The sequence below is a fragment of the Melospiza melodia genome, chromosome 1 (assembly GCF_035770615.1).
Source record: "Melospiza melodia melodia isolate bMelMel2 chromosome 1, bMelMel2.pri, whole genome shotgun sequence".
NCBI classification, from domain to species: Eukaryota; Metazoa; Chordata; class Aves; order Passeriformes; family Passerellidae; genus Melospiza; species Melospiza melodia.
The window spans coordinates 44,101,117-44,122,617 of record NC_086194.1 but is presented as its reverse complement, the minus strand read 5'-3'; the positions used below and the strand labels follow the sequence as shown (position 1 = coordinate 44,122,617).

General features: G+C 43.2%; 1 protein-coding gene across 2 annotated transcripts in view; it reads left to right on the top strand.

Annotated features, from left to right (window-relative positions):
- The first annotated feature begins 1,303 nt into the window (after positions 1-1,303).
- Positions 1,304-21,501, top strand: part of CPNE4 (copine 4) — a 236,056-nt gene continuing 215,858 nt past the window's right edge. For both annotated transcript variants that reach the window (XM_063155822.1, XM_063155816.1), the window contains exon 1: positions 1,304-1,477. The gene's annotated coding sequence lies outside the window, so the exon portion shown is untranslated. The remainder of the gene's footprint in view (positions 1,478-21,501) is intronic.

Genomic DNA, 21,501 nt, shown 5'->3' with positions numbered 1-21,501 from the left:
CTGACTTGCTTCTGTCTCTCACTCCTTTCCTGAAAAATTTGCATCCCTGGAGATACCTTCTTTTCAAAATATTTTATGTTTTTATCTTTATGCCTGTTTGGAGGAGAATGGGGTGAAACTGCACCATCTATCTCTTAGTGGATATGCTTTGGGAGCTCTGTCACTGTGAAATCATTGTGCCTCAGATAGGTCTTCATCGGATTCTTGCGAGGTGAGGGGGGGGTTTGATAATAGAGATGGGGAGCTACGGCACAAAGATGCCATATTCTGCAAATATTTGGGCACTTGTTTAACTGACAAGTATGAATCCAATTCCCTGTGTAATCTGAGGATTTCTGGGAAGCCAGCCAAACTTTTAACAAGAGCTCACTTTGGCATCACCACAGTCGCTCGGTAGATCAAGAAGTGAGTGGCTGCCATGGGTGGGCAAAATCAATCAGTGAATCCTGATATCCCAAGTCCTTGTGCTGTGTTTTAACTGTAAGAACTCTCTTTTTCCTTAGTTGGGGCCATCCTATCCCTTCTCGCGGTTAGGACATTTAGGGAGGCACTGCAGAGTCAGCAAGAGCCCCGATGCCAGGAGAAGCAATGGTCCCACAGCAGCCATCCAAGCTTGTTTCATTCTTTCAGGCTGACCCTGCTGCTTCCTTACCTTCAGGGCCCCGATGCATTTTCAATTCTGCGAAACTGAGAATTCCGCCGGCATGTGGACGTTACAGCCCGAACTTACCACAATGTTTAACTCACTGGAGCCACTGGTTGGAGTTAATCACTGGCGGCCCCTCAGCAGTACAAGCAAACTGCATCGGGTGTGCTGAAGGGGCTCTCCGCAGGGAGGGCAGACAGGGCAGAGAGGGCCGAGCGTGCCCAGCTCCTGTCGGTGCCCGCCGCTCCCCTCAGGGAGGGCAGAGAGGTGCGGGGGAGCCCCGGAGAGTGCCCGGCTCCTGTCGGTGCCCGCCGCTCCCCTCAGGGAGGGCAGAGAGGGCAGAGAGGTGCGGGGGAGCCCCGGAGAGTGCCCGGCTCCTGTCGGTGCCCGCCGCTCCCCTCAGGGAGGGCAGAGAGGGCAGAGAGGTGCGGGGGAGCCCCGGAGAGTGCCCGGCTCCTGTCGGTGCCCGCCGCTCCCCTCAGGGAGGGCAGACAGGGCAGAGAGGCGCGCGGGAGCCCCAGAGGGTACCCAGTGTCCAGCCCCCGTCGGTGCCCGCCGCTCCCCGCAGGGGGCGCTGCCGGGTTCGGCGCCTCCGGCGCGGCCGGGCCCGGGGCGGCTCCGCGCGGGGGCAGCGCCGGGCGCGTCCCGCCCTCCCGCCTCCTCCCCGCGTCCCCTCCCCTCGGCCGCGCTGGTGGAGCCGCCGGGCTCCCTCGCTCCTCTTCACATGGGGCTTGCCCTGCCGGCGGGACGGCGCTCCTGCTCTCCCGCCGACCGCTGACAGGCACCCGGCGCGGGAGAAGGGGGCTCGTCGCTGCTGCCGCCGGCGGGCAGGTAGGAGCGGGCGGGCGGCGCACCTGAGGAGACTCGGGGAGCGGGCGGCGGCGGGACGGGCGCGCCGGGCTCTGTCGCCCCGGCCGGCGGTGCGGGAACGGAGGGAGCGCACGTGGAGGGAGCGCCTCGCATCCCGCCCGCCTCCCTCCGACCCTCGGCGCCGCCGCTCCGGCAGGGTCTTCCCTGCGCGGTTTCGGGATGCTCGGGGAATCCCCGCCGGTCACTTGCCGGCTCATCGCGGTGGGATTCTCTTCCCGGCTGCCGCGGGGAGCGGCGCAACTTCAGGGAGGAACCCGGGCGGGGACGCTGATCTTCCCCGTTCGCCCGAAGGGGATGGTGTTTGATTAAAGAGCCGCGGATCTCCCTCTGTCTGTTCCATTTTTGCCTGTCAGGAGAACAGGTCCGTTATTTGTGAAATTATTCTATGTCAGTTCAGGTGTTGTTACTTTTTTTCCTGTACCCTACCAAATACAGTTGGTAGATTAAAACATAGGACGAATTCCTTATGCCGATAAAGTGAGCGCTATGGGTTTGCCGAGTTCATATACTCTGATGTTCTCATAGCTCAAAATAAACCTTTTCATTAAAAAGGAGAAAACCGGAATCAGTTCTCAGAGCTTTTGATTGATTAGAGCTCCCTCGTGGTAATCAGCGGGGAGTTTTGCCTGATTAAGAGCTGTAAAATTGTCCTGAGGTTTGTTACACAACTGGCTGTAGTTGTGCAGTACGGGCTCAGTTAGGTAACTTTGCAACTGGATCTCATTTTCACCGGTCCAGCTGAAGTACTTTCAAGTCAAATTCTTTTCATTTCTCTACTTTAAGCCCTCTCCGCTTGACGTGTACAAGGTAGGGGGAGGACTCTTTTTACCTGCCTTAAAGAAGAGTAAACGTGTTGGGTAAACAGGGAAGCTGGTGACATCCTTTGGAGTGACAGCGATTGCAGTTTAGAAATGCTCCATGTGTTTTGCTGGCAGTGCCAGGTTAACTGCTTTCATCCTGAACGTGTTTTATTTTGCTTGTGTTGCAGTTGAGCCTCAGATGCTCTATTTAATAACCAGGGACTCAGCTGTAACAGAAGGTGTACAGACATGCATGTAATCATAGTCCCTCCAGCAAAGAGCATGCTTTCTGGTGTGATTATGCACAAATGTTACAGAAAACAGAGCATTGCTCCCAGAATAGCTTGGAGGTTTCAATTTCCACACATGTGAGCTGACTATTCAGTTACTGCTGTTCTGGTTTTTTTCGATGCTGCCGAAATATCTGACAGTAAGCAGTTTACAGAATCCAGTCACTTGGTTGTGGAACTTTTCTTCTTGCTGCAGCTGCAAGAGTTTATGTGAAATTGCTGTTTTTTAAGGCAGGAAAGTAGGTAGAATAAAATGGAAGCTTTCTTGCCCTTCAAGTAGCAGCAACATAGGACCAAACTTGGGGAGGGTGGAACAAACAAAACCCAACATTTTTCTTTGGGTTTGTAACTACTTTCAGACGAGAAAAACTCCTTTGGGATGGTGCTTCTCAAGTTTGTTCTTGGTTCCTTGAAATTTCAGGTGGTGTAGGTCTGATTGATCTAGCTATTCAAATGAGGAAAAGGTACTGTATTGTGGTCTGTGGAGTTCAAATGCACGTTACTGGAAAGCTTCAAATAGCCTTAAAATAGTCTTTAGGGGAGCAAGTGTATTTGCTATGTTTGGGACAATTGCAATTCCATTTAAACAAATAGGGAGTGTTTCTGAAACAGGGCATAACTCTGTTGGCTTTGGTTTTCAGTACTGGTGTTCCCAAACTGAGACCACAATCCAGTATGAATCCTTTGCATGTAAATTCAATGTCTGCAGATACATGTGTTGGTATTGCTAACCTCGTTGGAGGTTGGATACCTAATGTCTTCAAGGACAAGTCAATGGGAAAAACTCAGGGGTGAGATGAACAGCTTTCCAGAGCTAGGGCGATGGAAAACAAATTGTGTATCACTGAAGTTAAAAGTATTCAAGAAAGCTGTTAATAACATTCAAAAGGAGATCCTTAATATGCATGTGAAGAGCATTGTCAGTTTGTGGAGCTCAGTAGCCAGCAGGCAGCTGAGCTATCATGCTTAACTGTCCATCTCCTAATCCTTGGGTAGAGATTTTTCTAAACCAGGCTGCTTAAATGTACCCCAGTTTGAAGCATTGAAATAAGGTGAATTATGGTGAACTCTTTCAGCTCAAGAGATTGGATATTTGCAACTTGAACAGAAAAACTATCTTCTTAACAGTGTGCCAAAGCCTGGAGATCTCCCTGCACAGCGCATCTAATGGGATGCACATTGTGGTGTTGTGTGTTCAGTGCTGGTTTAAAGGAGATTTTTCTGTGGCAGCTATCACTTATATACCAGCCTTCACGAGGTGGGCTAAAAAGTGCCGTGGATATGTAGAGATTAAGTGCCTTGCTGAGTTTGAAAGAGCAAAACATTGAGGCCAGATTGAAAAAGGTCTAGACTGGCAGTTCGATCTGGCTTGTCTGCCTTGTTTGCTATAGGTTGTTTGAGCAGCTCTTTCTAGGTATTGCATTCAGTGGTTGGCTGACAACATTCAAAGTCTGATTTGTTTTTCTATTACATTCCTTTCTATCTCTTTGCATGCACATGGTATCTGGTAGTTTATCATGCTGTCATAGCTTCCCTTTTCCTGGGTTTATTATTTTTATGGTTTAAAATCCTCTATTAGACTCCATGCAAAAACAAGGCTCTGTTAATGGATAGTTGGAGTGGTGAAATTTGAGTGTGAGATAGCCAGTGGTCAGCACTATGGTTCTTGTGCAACCATCAGTCAGCAACTCTTTGGATAAATACCCAATCTAAAATTTAATATCATCCGCTGCAGGGAATCCCATTGGAAAGGTGACTTTAGGTAAGCAGGAGGTTCTGACTGGAGGATGAAGGATACATGCCTACGAAGAGCTGTGCCAAGGCTGATGTGAAAATGGTAACTTGGGGTTGAAGCATTTGTACATTTTTGTGACTCAAAAGTGTAAGTCCATTTTTACTCATAAAAACTGCAGTGTAAAACTTTAGGGTGCCTAAGTATTTTCAGTCTTTTTGCAAGATGCCTGACAGCAAAACCTGCAAAGTAGCCTGGTCTGAGGAGTTCTGCTTTTGTCTGCCCTTGGAACTGAAGTGTTCTTTGCTGGTGCAGTTGCCAAGATGCTAGTTGTTGGTAGAGAGAGGTTTTTATTCAGTTTATATTCACATTTCAGTCGCTAAAGACCCTCATGTTGTCTCCCATTAATCAGCCAACTGTAGTTGCTGTCTTTAAGCAAATGAAGTTGTGATAATTTGCTCCTGCTTGCCCTTTTATGCTGCAAATGCTACACAGCTGTGAAGTTGCCATCTAGATTTGACTCAGGATGCATTCTCTTTCCAAGTGGTGTGCAGTCCTCAAACAGCCTGGATTCTCAGAGAAAGGTAGGTCTGAGAGTGGCATTTGTGACCTAGAAAAAAGCTACACAGAGATAAGGGGAGCTACATGCATGCTTGAAAACTAGCACATGCCCAAGTGTTTTGGTGAATAAGCTGGAATGCTTTGCTGAATCACAGCTGTGAGGGTGCAGAAATACTAAACCTCTAGCGTCTGCTGTGGCTGAGTGCAGGGCTTGGAGTGAATTTCAGGGCAGGTGCTTGGATACCATCCGGACAGCAGAAATTAACCAGGAATGGAAATGTTACATTGCAAGTCACTTTACTGGGAAATTTTACCAGTACTTTCCCCTTTTTCTCTGGTACTCAAACGCCGAGTGAAAACTGATGCAGTAAAAACCCAATTCCCACTGATTTCCTTAAGAAAATGATTATGCGAAGGGCGTGCCTAAGCAAACTGCTTTGGCAGCTCCGCCTGCAGCCTGCAGGAACGGTGGGATTTGCCCAGTGATGACGTTTCTGTGTCAGTCCCTGTTAACTGATTCCATACGCGGGACCAGCGCTAAGTGTGGAACTCCGGTACCGACCCGGTCTTGGTCCCATTAACCCACCCGCGACCTCCGCGGGCGGCGGCGATGCTGCGGGCATCCCCCGGGAGCGGGGCCGGGCGCTCCCGGCGCTCCCATCCCGGCGGGCGGGGCGGAGCCACCGGGGGGCGCCCGAGGACCGGCGGAGCTCGAGGGGATCCCGGCGCGTCCCGAGCCGCCCGGGATGCCGGAGGGTGTGCGGGGCGGAACGCTCATCCCAGGACAACCGGGATGCCGGAGGGTGTGCGGGGCGGAACGCTCATCCCAGGACAACCGGGATGCCGGAGGGTGTGCGGGGCGGAACGCTCATCCCAGGACAACCGGGATACCGGAGGGTGTGCGGGGCGGAACGCTCATCCCAGGACAACCGGGATACCGGAGGGTGTGCGGGGCGGGACCCGCATCCCGAGGCACCTGTTCCCTCCCCCGGTGAGGGGCATCCTCTCCGCGGGATGCGCATCCCGAGCCGCTTGTTCCGCTCCCCTGTTCTTTCCTTGCGAGCCTCGTTATGTATAGGAGCTGGTCTGGGCAGAAGGAGATTCCTCTCCTAACTTAGTTCGCTGCCCTCCCCACCCGCGCCCCTTCCCGCCTATTGCTTCCACTAACCTTTCCTCTTTGCCAGCCCAGGCTCTCCAAAGCTGGAAATGAAATCTCTGCCAGCTTCTTTGGCAGCCTGACTGAAGGCAGTGCAAGAAGCACCTCGGGATGGGGCACTAGGAAGATTCTTGGCTAGACCAACCTTTTATGGCTAAAGCAGTGATTCCCATCAGTGTGACTTTGATTTCTCATTTCTTGTCAATATTATGTGATTGACACAGGGAGAATACCCACGGCGTTATTTGCTAGTGACTGCAAAGTGGCTCAGCAAAGCCTGTAGTCAGGGGCTGTTACAGAGAGTTGGAGTAGTACTGAGCAAGATTCCCTTTAGCTAAAGAAGAGACAAATGGAAAGCATGTGAGCCCTAAGTAAGAAAAGTTTGTGTAAAAGACTGAGCTGGGGAGCTGCTAGGGCAATGAATCCATGATTTTCTAATCTACTGCCTTCCATAATTTTCCTCCTGTGAATTGATAAAATTTACTCGGATTGTCATTCATCAGGCAGCAAGGTAGACATTCACTGTGCACCTGGAGAGAGCAAGGCATCCTTCTCACAGGTGGAAAAAGCCAATAATCTGCCTGTGGGTCGCAGCTCAGACAAGGGCAGTCCCAGAATTATTTTCTGACTCTTTTTTAACTGTTTACTTGAGAAAATTTCTCCTTTTGCATTATGTTGTCCAGAGCCTTCAGGCAAGATTGTTGTCTTTAGTAATGCTTGCCACTCTGGCTCAGCATAATGTGAAGGACTGGGATTGCTAATGTTAGTTGCCATCTAGAAGAACTCTGCCAAAATCAACTGAATATCGTGAAAAATGCAGAACTGGCTTGTTGAATTAAAAATATCTTGTACAATATCTGCAGTAAGGTAATAAGTGTATCATTATGTGGGGACTGTGACTGGCACTTTGAAGTCATTGCCAGTAAAATCCTCAGAAATGTGGACAACTGAATAACATGCAGCTAACACTGTGCTAAGTAATGTAGACAGCTGTTTCTTATTAGGTTTTACACTAATTGCTGCTGCTGTTACCATTGCATTTGTGAGTTGATAGAGTTTCACATCATTTGTATGCTCCTGGTGCAAATGGTGCCCTGGTACATCATGTGTTGATAAAAGCAGATGCTTTTACTTGGCTTTTAATTTGTGGTGCAAGTTTTATGGGATCATTAGACTTCACTGAAAAAGATAGAAAATGACTTGGGGATCTTGCTAGACATTTGGCCAGGCAGGCTCATCTTTGTATAGTGATCAAAGAAAGGAGGAAGAAAAGAAAATCTGTGAAAATCCATGAAATTATTTATTTGGAATGAGTGTGTAGATGTAGGAGAAGAGTGAGGGAAGGGAAAATAGAAAATTGGAGTAGCCTGCCTGTCAGAATGTTTTAAGTAGGGTCCAGTCCTCCGTGAGGGTTTGCAGGCAGCTTGTAACTGCTTGGGGATGTTCTTTTTAAACTCACAGAAAGCTTTCAGTTTTAAGCTTGCATTAAAGATCTGGGCTGAGGCCAGCTTTACTTGTGTGGAGAAGACTGAAAAAAAAATGCTGTACTAAAGCTTAATTAAAATTTTTTTGTGTATGTGATTTTGGAGATGTACAAAATACACTGTCAGCTCTTTATGTTGGGGATGGCAGTATATGCTGGAGGTGGCCACAGTGAAGTTAAGAAAGATCAAGCAGAAACCATTAAGGCATCTGTAATTTTCTCTGAAGTTAGGAAAAGTCCATTTGGCCCTTCATCTGAGTTAAGTGGCACCTGACTATCTGTAATTTTGATTTTGCTTGTCTTTGTGACATAAGCAGTCATGCTAACTTCGCTATAGATTCCAAATAAATATTGCTGTTAGTTTTGGTTTTATATCTTAAAGGATCATATGCAGCTTCTAGGGAAAATGACAGTATCAATCTTTCCTTTTCCTATCCATCAAAATCTTGTCTTCTGTAAAAAAAAAAAAATGGGTTAGGACTGCAGAGTAGTCAGAAATGAAGAAATTGGTGAACTGTGTTAGAAAGTCACTTTTTAGTCACAAGATCAGATACTCTGTGTCTCTATCAAGGACTGGGAGATGAGGCAGAAAAAATGTTCATTATATGCAGGTTGTAACTGCAGTTTGAAATGTCAGAACAGTTTATAATTAGAAACAGGAGACTAAAACTTCATCTCTGAACAGAGATTTGTAATAAATGGCTGATTTAAAATAAGGTATACACAAAAAATCATGAAAATATTTAAATGTTTTTGAGATTATCCCTTATATTGAATTAAATATTGTCTTGCTTCTGTACTTATTTTAGGTGCAAATAATGATATGAAAGTGACTGATTGTATAAGAAAATATTTTTTGTGTGAGTTGAATTTTAATAGTCCTATTTATGAATTATGTTCAACTGTGGACTCAAGGAAGAGATACCTAAATAAGCTGATGCAATGTTTCCCCATCAACTCAAAACAGTTTGCAATAAAAACTGCAACATTAAATAAAATAGATTGCAAGGATAAGTTAATTGGAAAAGTACTCTTCAGGTGATTAATTCTTAAATGTTTTCCACGGACTAGTAAGGGAAATGATATTTCAGTTTTTGCACTCAAAGCTAAAATATTTGGTTCATGGCATCTTAAGTATGAACTTTCTGATTTCATCAGTGCATTCATAACCATAGACTTTTTTGAACTTTTCAGTGAATTTGGTTGGCAGTGTGGATTCTGTTAGATGGAGCTCCTGTGAACCACCCCTGTGGGGAGAAGCTGATGCATTTAGCTGTGGTGTTCCCTTGGCCACTTTGTGAACAAAGAGTGTGTGCACAAAGAGACCATGAAAACAAGATGCACGTAATTTTTAAACTGTTATTTACCAACTGAGAAGTGTGGTAGGTGACTAGCAACCAGGCAAAGCACTGACAAACCATTCTGAGACACCTGCTTCACAACCTCAGAGGACAGCTGAGGCTGGAAGGCACCTCTGGAAGTCATTTGGTACAATTCCCTTTTCAAGCATGGCCACTTGAGCCAGTCACCCAGAACTGTGTCTAGGTGGTTTCTGAATTTCCCCAGGGAGGGAAACTGCCACTTCCCTGGGCAGCTTGTGCCAGTGCTTGGTCACCCTCACAGTGCAACAGGCGTTTCCTGCTCCTCAGAAGGTTGTGTTTCACTGTGTTTCATGTAGTGCCTGTCACATCTGGTCTAGTCACTGGGCATGACTGGAAAAAGGCCAGCTGCATGCTCTGTGTGCCCTCTCTTCAAATATTTGTATATGTTAGTAATTTTCCCCTGAGCCTTCTGTTCTCAAGGCTGAACAGTACTAGTTCTCCTTCCTCTCGTGTGAAGTGCTCCCATCCCTTCATTATTCTTGTGGCCCTTTGCTGGTCTCTCTCCAGTATGTCCACATTGTTATTTCACTGAGGAACCCAGATCTCCAGGTGTGGCCACACTCATCCAGACCATTGCTGGCCTGGCAGTCATCGGTATTGGGGAAAGTTCACTTCTATTGTGCCTTGGATGGACTGATTCCCAGTATTGCTGGGGTTTTTCCACAGCTTTTTGTGGGTCATTTTTGGTTTTGGTTGGGTTTTTTTGCTGTTTTACTTTGGTTTTTTGTTTTGCTTTGGTTTTTTTTTGGTTTTTTTTTTTGAGTCCTTGAACTGTTAACAGTCTAGGTTCTTTCAAGGATCTTCTGTCTAGCTGCAGATTTACCATTCCTGTCTGTCATGGCTCCCGTCTGAGTATTGTTGCACAGCTTTCTTGCAAGCTGGCAGTTTCCTCAGAAGTTTCATTCAAGGTTATGCAGTTTTGCTGTGTCAAAACTAGGCCTTGAATCACAGATAGCTGAACCCCTAGGAGGAGGATTCACACAAAGCTGAGGTGTGAATTCAGTATGAGCTATGCTGTGCCAATTCCCTTAGGAGGACACACAGTGAATAGTAGCTGCAAGGTTATTTGAACTACTTTCAAAATAACTGGAGAAACTTTGTAACTTAAGCCTTCTCTGTGCTGCACTTTTTACCTGTCAGTGTGATTTTATATGTGTTTCTGACACTAATGTGGTTTGTAATTGGCTCCTTGCCTGATCCTTGACAGAGACAAGTGGTGCTGATATGGATTGCCTATGGCCAGGAAAACTCTTTTATTTTTCTGCCAGGAAAGGTTTATGTTCAATATCAGGAAAAATTTCTTCAATGAAGAGGTTGTTAAGCTCTGGAACAGGCTGCCCAGGGAACTGGTGGTGCCACCACTCCTGGAAGTATTTAAAAGATTCACAGATATGTCACTTAAGGGCATGGTTTAGTGGTGAACTTGGTAGTGTTAGATTAACTGTTGGACTCAATGGTCTTAAAGGTCTTTTTCAACATAGGTTATTCTATAATTCTTTAAAGAAAGGGCACAAAAACTATCAAAAGGAAGAAATAGAAGAAGGTGAAGCTCAAGATGTTGACAGGAGTTGTAAAGGAGCAATGGACTGAGGGTGAGAATCAGGACATATGCCTGCTATGCAGGAAAGGCTGGTAAAATTAGAAGGAAGTTAAAAATAAAAATAAGTTTTATGAAGAGACAAGATGATACTTTTAGTATTTCTCAAGGGATAGAAGGATCAAATATTACAAGTGTGTTTTAAAGAAAAAACAGCTAGTAAAGTTCTCACTTTCTTAAAATGCATAGCAAAACTTATATTGCATTCACTGGTGCTAGAATTATTTCTGTCCTGAATGTCAGGAAAGGAAGTGAATACCAGGAAAGGAACTAAATGTTTTCTTGTATTTGCAAGCATTCAGACTTGGAATTTCTGTTATCTGCAGTGGAAAATCAGGTCAAACACTGAGAAAAACTTTCTCATTGGAACAGTAGTGCAGCAGAAAAAAAATCTGAAATAATTGAGATTTCATTCGCTTGAAGGTTTGAAGAGCAGAGAGTGTCTGCTGTGAAGTTTTCAGATACAGTTAATTCAGTTTTGGGGATAAATGGTATTTCAGCCACATCCTTTATGATTTTATGAAATCTTCCAGAAGTAGGCTTTCAGATTTGTTTGATCCTTTCTATGCCAGAGGCATAGCTTTCTTAAATTGTTAATATCTATGCAGTACATGAAGGAAGTCAACATGTTTCTGGCAGAAAATCACAAGAGTTAAAAAACTGTGAAAATAATGGGGTTTGTTTTGATGTAGGTTTTTTCCTTGAACTAAGAGTTCTGGTAGTGTGCAGCTGGTAATGGTCCTATTTTGTAAACTGGCTATTTATTAACACTTTTTTGGTGTATTTGCTGTTTCAATTTAGATATTTGACTGCTTGAAGTGACTTCTATGACATACTAGTCAAGTGCTAGTTTGACACCTTGGAAAAGTGTCAGCCACCCCTCTTGCTGCTGGAAATTTGTAAAATGTGATGTGAATGACTTCCCACTGCTCTTTATGAAGAGGGACAGATGCTGTGGTGGCTTCCTCAAAGAGATGCCACTTCAAGATTCAGACATGGTGGCATAAGCATTCATCAGGTGTTATCAAAGTGACTGGCACATCAGTTGTCCTCCACTTTCTGCTCTGTTCAGGATTATTTTATGCACTGGAGTGGTGGTGGTTGTATGTGGTGGTGGTTTTGTGATTTGTTGTTTTATTTTGGTTGTGATTTGGTTGTTTTTTTGTGAAGTTTGAGAGCAGTTAAATTGAAGAAGTCTTTACGGATGATTTCTGCTAGTTTTGTTTTTCAAAGCAATCAATTCGATGACAAGACTGTATGCATGCTAAAATTCTCTTTTTCATTCGGATGTGATGCTGAAGAATGACTTTTCCCCATCCATGATCTTTACTCCCTGCTGTAGCAAAACAAAAATTTGCAGGGATTCTTGTATCCAGTTAAAATTTCTTAGAGCATTGTTCTTTCCAGGTGTTTCCCTAATTAGGGGTTGAATTTGTCACCTAAGTAAACGGATTGGGTTGGTTTGTTTAAAAATAGTCAGAATATCAGATAAAATTTGTTTTGAAGTTCTCTAAAACCTCTTTTGAAGCAACATCTTTTAAACTTTTTGGAGTTAACGGCTCAAAGAAGTGTACTTGAAGGCAGTGACTCTCAGAAGGGCTGACTGGAGGAGATTAAAAAATAAGCTATTCTAATCTGCAATGGATATGGATTTGCTTTGAACCAATGTTTAACTGGTGCTCACAGAAACTAGTTTCATTGTGAAGATGTTTGTTTCCTGCCTTAAACAAATCTTTAATTCCTGCACCTTGATACTCATGATGTTAATGCATTGATTTGCTTTCCTGTCCCATCCTTCTTTTACTGGAATAAATCTGTTCCTGACAGTTTTCTTTCATGAACACTACCTACATGGCATTTAGAGGGTCTAAACCTGGTTTGTACTGTGTAAGTTTAAGATGAAGCATGACTTTTACAAGTGAAGCCAAATAAAGATATTCTGTAGGAATTTAGGATGATAATGTGCATAAAGCAAAGTTTTGCATGACTTGAATTTTACTACCTTCCTTTCTATAATTGCTTTTACTGTGGGCAGTTAGTCTGTAATCATTCTCTAAAGTGAGTACCCAGAGTTAATTTCCTTACTTGCACTTATGACTTGGTGGTGTTTTATTATGGAATAGTTATGCTTAACCACCCAATTAGCAGGTGAATAATTCTTTCATGCTGTTGCATCCATTCCCCTATGACCATCCATTGTCTGATGTGAATTTTTTCAAAGAGTGCTGTTTTTAACTGTGACTGGAGGCTAAGCTGGGGTTGAATGAAATAGCAAAGAGAGAATGTTGAGGATTTGATCAATTTGAAATGGTCCATTTCTCCTGCAGTTCAAGACAATTAGGGAAGATGGATGCAGCAAGTGACTTGCAGTGTAACTGATCTCCTTAAATTCACTGACAAAATATGAGCTGCGCTCCAGAGATTTTCACAGATTACCAGTGTGTAGGTTTCCAGCAGAACACAGGAGTTCTGTAGAAGTGGCAGTGACCAGTGGTTACTGAAAGATATGGGAAAACAAAGGAGAGAGAATCCCTAACGTTTTTCATGCAGCTGTTGCCAAGAAACCCCAGTTGAGCATAACCTGTTATTGATTGTGGTTTCCTTGGCTTAGTGAAGATATATACATTAGACCACAAATTCAGTTTCTCTAAAGTGGCTCTCATGTGACCTATCCCCGGCTCTGTTAGTGAAGAATTTTTGTAATCTGGATTTTGTGTTGGGGTTTTCTTATTTGTTTGTGTTTGCTTGTTTTAAATTGATTATGGACGCTGCAAGCAGATGGAGAACACCCAGTGGACTTGCAGGTGGAAAATAAGGTAGAAGGTCATGTCACTTGTGTTGAAGTGAAGGAAAAATTAGTATGCAGCTAAAAGCTTATGAATGAGTCAGTGATGGGTGGTGAATGCTCTTATTAGCCATTTGTTAGGAGGAAAACACAGAAGATGACCTCTGTGGAAGAGGTAATGCATTAGCTGTCAGTGTAAAATGTCTTGTGAGCCCTGTAAAGAGTGAGGCAGTCACATTTGGTTTGCTTTGTTTGTCACCCGCCATGGAGAGTGGCTCGCCAGGATTCCTCTGCAGAGGAAACATTGTGTGAGCAGCAGAAACTTTGGAGCAGAGGAACTGAAAGTTGTTGATAATTTTTGGTTGATAAGGGTGGGGATGGATGGAGCTGCTGAGCACTTTGCAGGAAGTCGTGCCGGAATTGTCTGTTAATCCCTACTTGCCTGTACAGCTGGGTTTACAGATGATGAACACCTGAAAGGGCCCCTTGTGACAGCTCCCATTGTGAAATCACTTGTATTACCAGGGTGTGATTCATGAGAGCTCATGTCATCCCTTTCCTGGTGAATGATCTCTGGTTCTCTTTAAGTGGTGTGGGTCAATGCTTGGAGCTGTGTGAGGCTCTGGTGACAAGGAAGGCTGGCCAGGCCTGTTCTAAATAGTTCACTAAATCATATTTGGTGCTTGGAGCATCCATGTATGTTTTCAGAGATGCACTCAGACTTTAAACAGAGAAGATTAAATAAACTTTGAGCATGATTTAGCAGCATAGGTGTCTCCAGCTGTCACTTGGCCCTCTCTCTGTGCTGCGCTAGTCACAACCCACATTTTAAGGGAACACAAAGGAAGGCTGTGGGGCCTCAGAGCACTGGTTTGGTGACTTTTCAGAAAGGAGACTATCACAACATTTCCCTATTGCAAATAAGAAGAAAGATGCTTAAAAATCAAACCAAACAATCTCAAGGAAACAATTTGAAGCATCAGCCCCACTCCATGTTTTCATGACAGCTCATGAAGAAGAAATGTTAGGCAAAAATACTAAGAGTGTTTTCTTCATTATTTCTTTCTTGTAGGGTGTGGGGTTTAAGGATTTCATGCATCTGGGATGCTTTGAAAATAGAAAGTGGGATGGGAAACACTATTTCCTAGTATGTTTTTTCCCTCGGGGTTTGTTATTACAGAATTACAGCATTTGCAGAGCCCAGTTTTGTGACTTTACTTGGTTTTTTCCATCATTAAAAATGCTCACAAAGCACAAAACAACACTAAGGTGGGTAGAATATGAAAAAAGAAAGCAAACCAAACAAACTACAGTGACACAGTTTAATATTTTAGATTGTTTTGTCATCTTGTTTTCTTGTTAGTGGTGAAAATGATGAAGCAAGTTGTGATCAGTGTCTCAAAATGAAATGTAAACATCTGAAGATGTTCAGATTTTTGGTGTGTTCTATTTAAACAAATTATGTATAAAGATTTTCAACTGAGTATTTTTTCTATTTTATTCAGAGAAAAAGATGACAGGCTTTTAGTACTCATTAAATATCTAACTCTTGGTTCTACTCAGCTCTTACTGTTAGGCTTTTCCAAAATAGACTTTAAGGAGTTTATGGTTCTCTTTAACCTTATTGTTAAGATAAAAAACTTTTAAACAACCCCAAACTTGCTTCTAATTACTTCATATTTGTGTAATAACTCTTATTTTTTCTAATTTTAAAATTATCATAGAACCATAAAATAGTTTGGGTTGTAAGGGACCTGAGGGAGAGCCTGGTTCCAACCTCTCTCCATGGCCAGGAACATCATCTAGTAGGTCAGATTGCTGAGGTCCCCATCCAGCCTGGCCTTGGACACTTCCAGAGATGGGGCATCCAGAGCTTCTCTGGATAACCTGTTCCAGTGCCTCACCACCCTCACAGCAGAGAGTTTCTTTCTAATATCTGAAAAAGCAGAGATTTAGGTTAAAAACCTGTTCCCCTTATCCAACCACTCTCTGCCCATGTCAAAACTTGCTGTACTGAAAGGCCACAATTAGGTCTCCATGGAGCTTTCTTTTCCTCAGGCTGAACAGCTTGGTTTGTTGAACTTCTTCATGAGGTTCTTCTCATGGGCCCACTTCTCAGGCTGGTCCAGGTCTTTCTGGATGGCATCCCATCCTTTTCTTGCTCTGCATCAACTGCACTGCTCTACTTGGTGTCATCTCCAAACCTGCTGAGGATGCACTCGGTCTTGCTGTTTATGTCACTGATAAAGATGTGATAGGGCTGAGATACCAAGACAGAGCCCTGAGGAGCACCCTTTGCCATCAGCCTCCACTTGGCCATGGAGCCATTGACCACAACTCCAGCTGCATCAGTCCAGCAACTTCTTCATCCAAAATATAATCCATGCTTCAAACCCATGTTTCTCCAGTTTGGAGATAAGGATATCATTCAGGACTGTGTCAAAAGCTGTGGTATTTTCTGGGGTCTCCCATGGCAGGAAGGAGTGAATCTGACTCATGTTCTTAGAAGGTTTATATTATACTATGCTATATTATACTATGCTATATTATACTATGCTATATTATACTATGCTATATTATACTATGCTATATTATACTATGCTATACTAAAACTAAACTAAAGAATAGAGAAAGGATACAGACAGAAGGTTTAACAAGAATGATAATGAAAAATTCGTGACTCTCCAGAGCCTTGACACAGCTGGACATGTCTGGTCATTAAGTTAAAACAATTCCCATGAAACCAATCAAAAAATGACCAGTTGATAAACAATCTCCAGATCACATTCCAAAGCAGCAAACACAGGAGAAGCAATCAGATAATTATTGTTTTCATTTCTCTCTGAGGTTTCTCAGCTTCCCAGGAGAAGAAGTCCTGGTGAAGGGATTTTTCAGATAATATGACAGTGACAAAAAGCTTTAGAGAAGTCCAGATAGATTACAACAATTGGCCTTCCCTTGTGGACTGTTGCCACCACTTTATCATGGAAGGCCATAGGATTGGTCAGGCATGTTTTGTCCTCAGTAAAGGTGTGCTGGCTGTCTTGGATCACCTCTTTGTCTTGTATGTGCCCTAACATTTCTTCAAGGGGATCTGCTCCTTGATCTTCCCAGGCACAACGGTAGGTTTGCTGGTAGTTTGCATTCTTTCCTTTTTAAAAGCAGGAGTAGTTTCCCTTTTTCCAGTCACCAGGAACTTCACCTGACTGCCATGACTTTTCCGATATGATGGAGAGAGGCTTGGCAACAACATCATCTAGTTCTCCCAGGACTTTGGGATGCATCTCATCAGGCTCTGGGGACTTATGTCTGTTCAGTTCCATCAAGCCCCAGACCTGCTCTTTGCTTACAGTGGGAGGAACATTGCTACCCCAAACCCAGCCTAGAGGTTCAGGGAGTAGAAAGCTATGGGAAGCCTGAATTCCTCCTAAACCATTGACCTGGATTGAAGCAGATGTGCTTTCTGGCTTTCATTTGTCAGGAAACATTTGTCTTTGCTTGCAGGGTCAGGTGAATACAGTATTTGATTTTTAATTGGCCACTGAACCAAGTAACCATAAATGCTTGCTTTTACAATATACAAATTGTATATTGTATACAAATCTTCATCTAACTTGTTAGTTATTTTGAAAGAACAATGATTTATTTTTTTAAAGATTTGGGAGGGTCAAATTAAAAGTATTTCTGAAGTAGCTTTCATGGCAGCACAACAAATAGGTGGCCTTAAAAGTCAATAGCAAGGATTGCTGGTCCTTAAGTGCATGGGCTAGTGGTTAGAGGACTTTCTGTGGGTAAATTGAAACTTTCCTTTTTCTGTAAAATGTTTGTACTTGGAGCTGTGCCAGAGGACAAGAGAACTGCCTGGATTCCCTGCTCAGCTGGCTGCAGCAAGGAGAAGAGATGCAGTGCCTCTGCTTCAGCCTGGTTTCATGTGCTGCTGGAGTACATCACTGGCAGGGGCACGCTTACTGAGGCAGCATCAGTTAACTGCATTAATAGCACTGGTGTTAGGAACAGAATTGTTATTCAATTTTTAGTTGAAGGGATTTAGCAAAGTGAGTGGAAATGATGAATAACTTGGTGTGTCAGAGGGACTGAAACTCTGGGTTATTGGGTTGTTTATCTGAATAAACATTTTTGGTAGCTCTTACCCCATCCTATTCAACTTGTTTGGGAACCTCTTGCTATTGTGCAGGGTATTGTCAGCTGTCAAGGGAAGTGGTGACTCTCAGCTTCTTTTGCTCTTGTTCCTGTAGGGTGTTCTGGGAAAGCAAGGCTCGGGTATGAGGTATATCTGGGCAGCAATGCCAGGTGACAAATCTCCCTGTCATGCATGGTCTTGCTTACCTGAGGTGTGCATTTGGGAGCTGGTTTTAACCCCCCGGGAAGGAAGAGCCAATATGAAAGGTTGGAACAGGAAGAAAAGGAAGGGACGATTAAAAAGAAAAACTGCCTTTGAAGTCACACTTTGAACCAGCCCCCGAATTCCTACAACCATTGCATAAGTGTGGCTCCTCTGTGCTGTGGTGAATGACTCACAAATATTGCTGCTGTGCCTTTTCAAATCTGTGTAAAGAAGGGAAGTAATGCTGCTCCAGCTCTGCTGACTGGGAACTGATGGCAGCAGGGTTATGGGATTTGTCTGTAAACATACAAGAGACCTGTGGCAGCACCAGAAGAGGGATATCTGGACTTCCAGCCCAGCACACATGCTGACACAAAATGCTAAAAAACATTTTTCAGTATTTTGTGCATATTGGACAAAAAGAACAGAACGCTTGATCTCAAACTTTTGATTAATTTCTATTCAAACAAATTGACAGGCAGAAGTAGTTGCTTGTGATACATAATGTGCAGATATTCTTTTAGCCTATGCAGAGGCCCTTGTGGAAAAGTTACTGTTTATGGAGAAATTTAGAGCTATTTCTCTTCCATGCACTATTTACTACTTCAACTGAACTAACATCTATTAAACATTCATTCTAAGTACAATACCCTCAAGAGTCAATTTAGGTAAACTGCAGTACCTCTTTCTAGGCTAAAAATTGCTCTGTGTAATGAATGTAGAAAAAAATCCATAAAATTATTTTTCCTGTTCCTTTCAGTCTTTATTATATTTTGAGATTTTTTTTTTATGAGGTAGTAGTGAAGAAGGGAGAAAGCTCCTTTGTCAGCTGCATAAAGGGACAGTCAAATCTTTTATGTGTAAGGGGCTTTTGGAATGATGTCTTCAAATTTCTTTTCTTTTGAGTTTTGTATATTATTATGACTGCAAACTTTCACAATCCCATTGTCATAAACAATAGTCTTTAGAGCTTTGGCATTTTCCATCCTGGCAGCCAAATGGATGGCTAGAACAATGCTGAAGACAGTGACTTAAATCATGTTGCAATACACAGTTAGCCTGTGTGGTATTTACTTCAAATACTGTATACTATTTTAAAAGCATTGTGCCTGCAGCAGTGGGTGATGTCTGAGCATTAGCATTGCATTTGATTGCTCTTTGAGAAGACAAGCAGCTGCCTTGGGTTGAAGGTAAGAGAAGAGATGCTGCTGAGCTGAAAGCTTGTGGGGGTAGGAAGGAGGGTGATGCAGGTGAGACGTGCCTGGAGGTGTGGGTGTGGTGGGGAATGGGAGGGATGGAGTCATGGTCTGGGTTGGGTGTGGGTGGAGAGTGGGTTCTGGAGTCTCCTAATCTCACCCTGGTACCTTTATCCCTCTCTCTTAAAATTGGACTTTACTGTTCCTTTGGGTGTTACCAGGTGTAAGGGATAGGGCATTAAGTGGCACACAGAACTGGTGCATGTCAGATTTGTGGAGGTATCAAGGAATGGAACAACAGCCCAGTGAAGTCTGGGAGGATTTTTTTCCTTAGTCTCTACTGTATTTTTCTATGAGATTATACAAAGATTTTAACAGATTGGGTATTCCTCTGTAGTGTCCTAGAATTATTTTTTTTTTATGAGGGTGTTTTAAGGAGGCAAAACCAAAAATACAATTTTGGGACTTTGTGCAAGGATTCTTTGTTCTTTTAGCTGCAACGGTTGTCTGTTAAAGGTAATATTTACCTGTATTTCAATGAGTCCCTCCCCACCCTCCTCCTAATCAGCTCTTGCCAAGCACAGGAAGGGGATTCAAATAACCAATATCAGCACCTAAACTTTGGGTCAAGGAGGGCTCTCAACTTACTGTGAGTCAGGTGAGCCAAACTAAGTCTTCCTGCTCATGCTCTGAGCTGCTAACTTGGCTGACTAAACTAACTCCAATGAAAAATCATTGGCTGCAAAAACGTTATTCATTTTTTGCACTGTTTGAAGTTGATTTCATCTGCAGGTACCTACCAGCACCATGTTTGTGTACAGGTCTGCAAGGAGAACAGATGTGTTGGATTATCCTAGTCTGCTTCAGTCTATATCTGTTAGACTCATTTAACCTGCTTTGCATGGGGAAGTGGGTTTGAATTAGCTCACTGGCTTTGCTGGAAGGAGATCAGGGAGTGCTTTTTATCCTCAGAGCCATAGGGAAGGGACAATGACAGGTAGCACGAGGATGTCTTGGTAAAGCCTGTGATTTTTTTGCCAGTTCATTTATCTTGCATCTATACAGGCTGAAGAGGTTAAAATGTGTAAAAGCTCAAGTTGGTCCTGACTCTGCTAGCAAGTCTGGCTTGATTTATACCTGTTATGACCATGGGAGAGGAATTTTTAAATTTGGTGTCCCAGCAAAGTCTTTTCATTGTAGACAAAGGCACAGTGTTGATTGTTCCACCTCATCTATCTTTGATTATTTTAGAAAGACCTGCTTAATAAGAATCTCCACTTACCAAGTAATGCAGCACTAGCTTGCTATTCTGGGTCCAGCTGAACAAATTTAAAGCTATTTTCAAGCATGCAAATCTATGTAAGAGATTTGTCTCTGTGAAAAACATCCTACAAGCTCAGCCAAGTCCATTTGGGACCATGGCTTGAGAAACTGCTAATTGCTGGTGGGTTTCTCTGTAGTATACTGTCTTTGCTGGATTCTGGCAGTCAAACTGCAGTTTGCAGTTCAAAATGCAGATTTTATTTTATTTGTTACCTGTAGTTTTCTCACATGACGCTTTTGCCATCTTACTTTATGAAATACTCAAATTGAGTATTTTATAGGAGCCCTGGGAGCCTTATTTTCCCAGCTAAAAGTAATTTTTTATCTCAACGGGAATCAGTGGCACAACATTTAACGCCACATAGGAGTACAGCTGTAAAAGGTTTTTCTTTTTATTTTTTCCCCTCTTCATCCTCCCTCTTATAAAGTATAAATTTATACTTTACTACATTGCAGAACAGCAGCTATTTGGAATGTTTATTTCAAATAATTTCATAAAATTCCTAGTTGTTTCATAATTTCATTTTTCTATACATGAAGTATATTATAAAAAAAGTTAAATTACAGCAAGAAGTGAGAATAATAGGCTAATGCAACAGGACTTGGGAAACTCAAATTCAGGTTCCCCAACAGAGCTCCAGCTAACCACCCTATCCTATTGGTGGTTTCTGTTTGAGGCTTTTTTGTTGTTGTCATGTTTTTTTAATCACCCTGATGATTAAAACCCGTGGTGAGGGATAAAACACATCCTTCAAGTGACATGTTGAAAAGATGGTACTTAATTTTGGATCTTCCATTTTGGAGACCATATAGAAGTTTATCACCTGACCTCTCAATCAAGTGGTATTTCCCACCCAGTATGACAGCAATAACTTTAGCCACAGTGAGCAATGATCCAGTCAGTTTTCAGTATGTGTCTGTGAAAGGGTGTTAGTACAAGCAGTGTCTCAGAGACCTTATAGTCTTTTGTGTCATTATATTCATGGAGTTTTTTTATCCTAGTGTCCTGGGATGACATCCATTCTATATCTAATTTAGGAGTTTCAGGATTAATTTTTTCCATTCTTCATAGTACCAAACGTTCCCTTCCCCTACAGAGGGGTGCACAGCCTCTGTATTGCAGAGTCTATTGGGGCCAGGAGTGCTGTCTTACATAGTACCACAAATAAACTTCCCGGGATGACTTTTGCACAGCACTCTACCCCATTCTACAGAGTAGTGCAGAGCTGTAAAATCGGCCATATAAGTCAAATCCCTGAGAGGTGCATTACTTTAATACCTCAATTTGCCATGAAAAATTGCCAATGCATATTTCCAGACCTAGTAATTCCTTTA